Here is a 7994-nt window from a genome sequence, read left to right as displayed (position 1 = left end):
ACTGTCTCAGGTGCATACACAATGCTCAAAATAAGTAAAATGAAGTTGAAATAAACAACAATTTAGTAAACGGGTCATTCTCAGGAATGGGTCTGATTATATCTGTTGTTATATCATTATTAAATTAACAAACTTCACATAATTTAGTCTGTGTGAAACAAAGTCAAAGATGTAAGATTTGAATGTAAATTTAAAATTAATATGGCAAAGCCTCCAATTTAAATACAATTTACCAAAATCAGATATTCTAGTATTAACAACAATTTAAAGTTTACTTAGATTCATATTTAAAAGAGTTTATGAAAGGAGTTATCACCTGAATTTTAATATCAGCGAGAATGAGCAATGTATGAATAAAACTCACAGACCGGCGACACTTTCTTTTCTGTGTATCATTTTATTATATTCATGTGCGTGTTTACAGACAAATAATATATAACAGTGAAATCACATTATCGGTCTTGTCGTGTCTGCAAAGGAATATAGCGACATACATGATCTCACGTCGTAAACAGTTCAAAATCATTGAAATGGAAAAAAGAAAACATGGTTTATCATTTAAGATTTAATCCAATTTACACTTATATAATAACCATATCTGATAAACAAACTCAATAAATGTAATCTTTATGTAACAAAAGAATAATCAAATATACAACTATAAGTCAGTTTGTGTTGCTCTCTAAATAAACAGTGAATGAGTGTCACACTACCATGATCTGAGTCACTTCACACTGCAGATACGGCACAGAACATTTTGGGGGAAAAAACAAAACTATATATACGAGTCAGAATGAAAAACAATCCTGAGATAATAAATGGAACATATATGATAGCCATGCTCACAGTAGTTATGAGAATGAGGTAAAACGCTCTTCTCTTCATGTGGTTTTGCTCCTCTCTCTCTTTCTTTCTCTCTCCTGGTCCTGACTGCTTCAGAGCTCTGAGAACAGCCAAACAGTAGAACAACTGGATGCAGAGGAAGAGGAAGTACTGTAGTGAGTAGCAGCATACATAAATATAGAAGTTACATGAGATTATATTTAACATGCAGGACAAACAGGATACAAGAGTGATTATCCAGACCGCAGAGCAGCAGATCACTCTATATCTGAGAGGCTTGAACTTCAGAAAGGTTACAGGATGAACCACTGCCAGGTAACGCTCAACACAGATCAGACACTGAAACAGAGGACGACCAGTGATGAAAAGTCCTAATAATAAATATTTTAATGTCTTGAGACTTGAAAACCAGTGATCAAGTACATGGAGAAAAATGTTCACACAGTTGACCATTTCACAAACAGAGAGATTGAGGATGAAGAACTCTGATGCAACTCCACTTCCAGTTCTTGTGACGATGAGCCATATAACATAGGAGTGTGTAGGAAAACCAAACAGGAAATTGAAGCTGTGCAGACAAAAATCCAAAATCTTCAGTGGCCCGATGTGTTGAGTTGTGGAGAATGTAGATGATTCAGGTATGAAGTTATCTGTACAGTTATTCATCTCCTTTGTATTTGTCTCTCAGCTCAAAAACTCACTGAAAATGTAGGCATTCTATTGAGGAAAAAAAAAAAGTATCTAGATATGAACCTAAATTGCCTTGTAGTTTCAAAGCTGTGTTATGAAGGATTTTACAACATGATTTGTATGTCACCAAAAATCGATGTTCACAAGTTCTTACACAATATATTTTCATTCATGTATTTTTTGGAGAAACGTGTTCTATAAAAAAATAATTTGTTTATTAATTTAAAGTCTCTGGAAATATAGATTGCATAAATTACATTTGCGGTCCTACATTCTCAGAAAAAAAAGGTACAAAAACTGTCACTGATGCAGTACCTTTTCAAAAGGTAAACTTTTGTACCTTATTTACCCCTATAAATTATGCATATTAATAGTTCAAAGGTACATATTAGTACCTTAATTATACAAATTATGGTAACACTTCAAGGTGTCCTTGTTACACGTTACATGTACTTACTATTATAATAACAATTAATTATGCATAATTACATGCAAATAACCCTAAGCCAAACCCTAATCATCCTGACCCTAACCAAATAGTAAGTACATGTAGTCAATTAATATTATTCAGTACTTAAATGTATAATTACACTGTAACAATGACACCTTAAAATAAACTGTAACCCAAATTAGTACCTTTTGAAAGATTACTGCCTCATTGACTGCTTTTGTATCTTCATGGTCTGCATAAAAATGCTGAGATTTGCTAAGTATTTTATTTCATCAAAAGGCTATTTAGCGGTCTCATTTTAATAGAACAGAATACCTTTTTTGAAACACAAATGTTAGAACTGCTTATGATGATTGCAACATAAAATAGTTTTCATGATACTCATCTTTGTCTCGTGCACAACAGTCTAGAAATAAGTGGAAGCAAGTTTAATAATAAACGGGTCAGTCTCAGGAACAGGTCTTATTATCTTTATTGTTTTTATATATTCTTAATTTTTTTATCATTATTAAATTAGAAAACTTCACAAAATTCAAAGTGTGTGAAAATTCAATGGTACAGAGGTAAGATTTGAAGGTACATTTTTAAATGCATTCTATGATCAGCTTCTATAAGCCCCAATTTAAATGCCATTTACTAAAACATTTAAATAACAAATACTTTAAAGTCAAACATTCTAGTAATAATATCAATCTTTTTTATTATTAACACTATTATTAACAATAATAATATAATGTCTATGTTCCTATAGAAGATCTTAGAGAATAAGACGAGTTTTATCACCTGAAGAGTGAATGTCCTGGATGTGTATACATCTCTGTACTGTGTTTTGTAGACTGACTTCATGACTGTCACAAGCATATATGTGCATGACTTCATCTGCCTCATAGCACAAATCATAACATATTGAAATATATTAATTAAACATAAGGTTAAAAATGTAGTTTATCTTGCTAAACATTTGAATGGAGCAACACTGACTGATTTGCATTTATAATCGTTCATCAATGCACGTCTACACAACATTTAACTGAATCACATTCAATACTAAGCACAACAACAACAGTATATGGAAAAGGTAACAGCAGGTCAATGCTTTAGTATTTTATTAGATGACAGACTTTCAGGAATCAGCACACTGGCCGCAAACTAAATCTGAGTTAATGTTGAACAATCAAATGTTCAACTGTATGTTTGTTTGTGATGGTGCATCTCTTTAAATAAAAATGCAGAGAGTCACACAAACACATTCTAGCAGATATTTATTGAATTATTGATTGATCTGAACATGGAATGTTTGCATATTGATGAAGCAATTTACTGTAAAAAAAAAAAAAAACAAGCAAACGACAAACAAATAAAATCTACAAGCAACAACCACATGTAATTAACATACAGACTGGAGTTAATGTGATAATGTGTAAGAAATTATTTGAGGTGGTTTAGTAAGATCTAAAAGCTAAACAACTTAATGATTTATAGAAAGTGAAGACAGGAGAGTTTTCCAGTCCGGTTCAGATAAAGAACCGGCTGAACAAAACCAGCCAAAATAAAACTAAATAATCCAACAATAAACATTTCCGGAATATACTCTTGGCTCAGAATGAAAAACAATCCTGAGATAACAAATGGCACATAGATAACAATCATGTTCACAGTAGTTATTAGAATGATATAAAATGCTCTTCTCTTTCGCTCTCGCTTTCTCTCTCCCGGTCCTGACTGCTTCAGAGCTCCGAGAACAGCTAAACAGCAGAACAACTGCATGGAGAGGAAGAGGAGAAACTGCAGTGAGAAGAACCATGTATAAAAATAAAACAAGTCTTGAGTAAACATGCAGAATAAACAGGATCCAAGAGTGATTATCCAAGCCGCAGTGCAGCAGATCACTCTATATCTGAGAGGTTTGAACTTCAGAAAGGTTACAGGCTGAACCACTGCCAGGTAACGCTCAACACACATCAGACACTGAAACAGAGGACGACCAGTGATGGCGAGTCCTATTATACAGTCAGTTATTTTCTTGAGAATTGGACGATAATCAAATAGGGACAGCAAAGAATTCAGACAGTTACCAATCTCACAAACAGAGAGATTGAGGATAAATAACTCTGATGCAACTCTACTTCCTGTCCCTGTGACGATGAGCCATATAACGTAGGAGTGTGTAGGAAAACCAAACAGAAGGTTAAACATGTCCAGAATTCTCATTAGCCCAAAGTAAAGAGTTGTGGAGTTTGTAGATGCTCCAAACGTGATGAAGTTCACTGTAGAGTTATTCATCTCCTTATTTGTTCCTCAGCTCAAAAGCTCACTGCAAATGTAAAAGTTAAATGAAAAAAAAAATGGACAGGATAAGGTTGTAGTTTCATAATCCTTCACAATAATTTAAATGCATAGATCACCCAAAAATTAAAACTATCATCATTTACTCACCCTAATGCAGGGGTATCCAACTACAGAGTCCTGCAGAGTTTTGTTCCAACCCTGCTCCAACACACATACCATGTACTTTTCAAATAAGCTTGAAAGACTTGATTAGTTGGATCAGGTGTGTTTAATTAGGGTTGAATCTAAACTCTGCAGGGCTCCAGCCCTCCAGGAATTGAGTTTGACACCCCTGCCCTAATGCCATACCAAAACATGTATAAATTTCTTTTTTCGTTGGAACAAAAAATTATTTGAAAATGTCTTTGCGTTTTATTTGTTCATATAATGAAAGTCAAAAAGGTCAGTGTTGTTCTGACTCTAACATTCTTCAAAATGCATTTATTTTGTGTTCCACAATTTTCATTTTTGGTTGAACAATCCAATTAAACAATCACCTTTTCCCAAATCTGTTTTCAACATATAGCAACTGAGCAGTTGAGCAATTATCTGACTATATTAATGCTTTCAGGGCAAGCTGATGACGATGCTTATGATGAATGCAATATAAAGTGTTCAATTTTACACCTATGTCTGACTCTCAAGCAGTATCAAACTTCACATATTACAGACAGAGTTAAACAAAAAAAACAATCAAAACAAAGTTAACAAAAAAGTAAGATCCAAAGAACCATTTTTAATACATTCAAGTTCAAATAACTACAACACTCTAATAATAAGAGTGTAGATTCCATATAGAAAATGTGTCACCTGAAGAGGTCATGATTCGCTACTGTGAGGAGCACGGAGACGAGGAGTGGAATTCAAACATATAGATTTTAATCACATCCAAGGAACAAGGAAAACACACGTAGCAAGGGTAGACATATACAATTCCAAACAAGGGAAATTCAGAAACACAGGGTTTAAGTACAGGGGAACTAATGGGACACACCTGGGAACAAATGAACTAAATGACAGCAACGGAAAGGACCAAATAAGGGCAAAAGGAAACATAGGAAGCAAAACACACACAAAACATGGAACAGAGTCTGACAGAAGAGTGAATGTCCAGTCTCTCTTCATGTATAGCCTTAAATCTCTGTTCTGTGTTCTGTAGACTGACTTCACTGCTGTCACAAGAACATGTGCATGATTTCACTTAATCTAGGTGTCAAATAAAACAACATATGCAAATATTTAAAGTGAATAAAAATATTTAATATATATTAAGATCAAACACTGGAACCAACTGATTTTGGATTTGAAATGGTTCAACAAATAATTTTTTATACAACATTTAACTAACATGATAAGTTTACGATTTTTTATTTATATTTTAGCTTTGTAATGTTACCATGTAATGTTGCCAGTGGTGAATTACCAATTTTACTATACACCACTAAAACTTTTTTTTTTCAAATACCCCCTTCAGTTTGATGGCTTATTTTGAACCCAGCCAGTTGTGCAACTTAAGCCTTTAAAAATTAATCTCTGTGGGAACCCTCAATTTGTAAAAGTGTCATTGATGAAGAGTTTTATTAGATAAACAAATGACAGACTGGCAGCAACCACATCTAATAAACACGTGGAATACAGTTAATATGTATGTAAGAAAGCCAAGAATTTTATAAGTAATGGGTGGATAAGTATCATTTACAGTTCCCTTTCAGTTGGTCACTCTCGACGTCACTTCGGTGATGACCGACAAATTGGGATCTCGCCAGAGAGACCAATCCACTTAGAGTGTAACTAAACGAGCCAATGCACATTGGCATGCGATTATTGCATCCAGCTGCCGCTGATCACAGCATGAGTATAAGAGGCAGCAGGTGCACCGCATTCATTCATCCTTTCGCTTTGGAGCCGAGTGGTAGTGCATCACTACTGCTCTCTACTTCGGTGTTGCAAAACAGAGAGCCAGCGAGTGTGGGCGTTACAGCATGGCAGCAGTGGTCACGGTCTCACAGCGGGAACAGAAATCAACATCGTGCAAACAGCCACACCAGGAGTGTGCGGTGGCCAGCTCCCCTGCGTGCTTCAGCACAAAAGATAATTTCTCTAAAAGCAACACGGGTGATTGCGTCTTTTTAAAGATGTCCTATCATCAGTGCGTTTCTGGGTGCGATCGCTATCTGGTGCCTCGGGACGGTCACGATTGCTGTCTCACGTGTCTGGGCATTGAGCACGCTGAGCAAGCATTCGTGGACGGTGCATGTTTTATTTGTGGGGACATGACCGTCTCAGAGTTGCATGTAAGACTCAGTTACGTCAAACTTGGCAGGGTCGCTCAAATCTCGCACAAATCTTGTAGCTCCTCCGCTCTCACCACCCTCGATGGTGGAGCCGCTTTGGGGTACACGGTCATTCCCTCGGTGTCCAGGAGTGCCATCTCTGGCTTTGTCTGGCTGACATGAAGGAGCGTGATAAGGTACAGTTCCTGAATGCTCCCATGTCTCAGACCAGCCTTTTCGGCGACGCTGTCGAGACCTTCGCCCAGCAGTTCTCGGCGGCACAGAAGCAGACGGAGGTGATCAAACACATCCTGCGCCGGTGGAAACCTGCTGCTTCCATCCCAGCTGCAGCCCCTCAGCCTGCCCGTCGCCGTGGGCGCCCCCTGCAGCTGCCCCTGCTCCCACGCAGCAGCAGCAGCCTTCCACCAGGCAGCGTCGTGGAGCCGGTCGCAGGCAGGTCGCCCAGCCCGTCCAGGCCCCCGCCAAACCTGGCGGTAAGCGCAAGTGCAAGATGCACTGAGACGGGCGACCCGGAGATGGAGGAGACTGCTCGTCGGGAGGTGGTGACTGCAAGAGGAAGAGGGCAGGGTGGAGAATCCTTTGTTTCGTTTTGTTTTTGTTCTGCCTCTGGTCCAGCAGCCAGCAGTACCCAAACCTTCAATAAAAGAGCGGTTTCCTCTGGGTCTCAAGAGGAGGAGAGTTGTGAACTGTGCATCAAAGGGTCACTTCCCCCGTCCTCTCTCACCAGCGGGCAGCAGTGGGTTGCCCAAGAGCACCCCTCCTGCCCATTTATGGAACCAGGTGGGGGTTGTAGCATTGAAGTCCCCGCTTCATGTCATCACATGCCAGGCTGACACAAGCCTCAAGCTTGGACCCTGTGTTTTCTCCCGCGCAAGGAGGAATCAGGTGAGTGTTACACTTCACACCCAGACTCCGCCCGTCCCTGTGTTCCACCGTGGGTACATCGGTGGCTCCGTTGGTTCCTCTGGCACGGTCTCTCGGAGCCTGGTTAGCAGATTGGTTTGCAGCTATCGACCTGAAGGACGCCTACTTTCATGTCTCAATCCTCCAGCGGCACAGGCCATTCCTGTGGTTCGCGTTCGAGGGTCGCGCATATCAGTACAAGGTCTTGCCCTCCGGGCTGTAGTTCTGCTCGGTCTGCTCCATATGAGTCTGCTTCAGCACTCGCTCCATGGCCGAGTCCTGAGGTGGGCATGGCGATGCAGTACTCACCGTTTTCAGATTACACCGGCCTGCCGCAGAACCTTCAGCCCGTGGTCAGATCCTTCGTTTCTTTGGGCAGGAGTGCTCCTGAAACAGATATCCAGGCATGCTGTGGTATTCATGGATGCCTCGACCACCGGATGGGGGGCCGCGTACAACGGGCACGCAGTCTCAGGGGTTTGGAC

The 7994-nt window shown here is 39.2% G+C and overlaps 1 long non-coding RNA gene across 1 annotated transcript; it reads right to left on the bottom strand.

The window, feature by feature from the left end:
* Positions 1-3429: 3429 nt before the first annotated feature.
* Positions 3430-4455, bottom strand: LOC107662972 (uncharacterized). Its single transcript, XR_001631263.1, has 3 exons — positions 4421-4455; positions 4060-4298; positions 3430-3745 (listed from the first exon to the last, which is right to left on the bottom strand). It is a non-coding gene; the product is annotated as an uncharacterized LOC107662972 (long non-coding RNA).
* Between the last annotated feature and the right edge of the window lie 3539 nt (positions 4456-7994).

The sequence above is a fragment of the Sinocyclocheilus anshuiensis genome, unplaced genomic scaffold (genome assembly GCF_001515605.1).
Source record: "Sinocyclocheilus anshuiensis isolate Anshui unplaced genomic scaffold, SAMN03320099.WGS_v1.1 scaffold457, whole genome shotgun sequence".
NCBI lineage: Eukaryota > Metazoa > Chordata > Actinopteri > Cypriniformes > Cyprinidae > Sinocyclocheilus > Sinocyclocheilus anshuiensis.
Note: the sequence above shows the minus strand (reverse complement) of the source record. Positions and strands in the feature narration are given on the sequence as shown.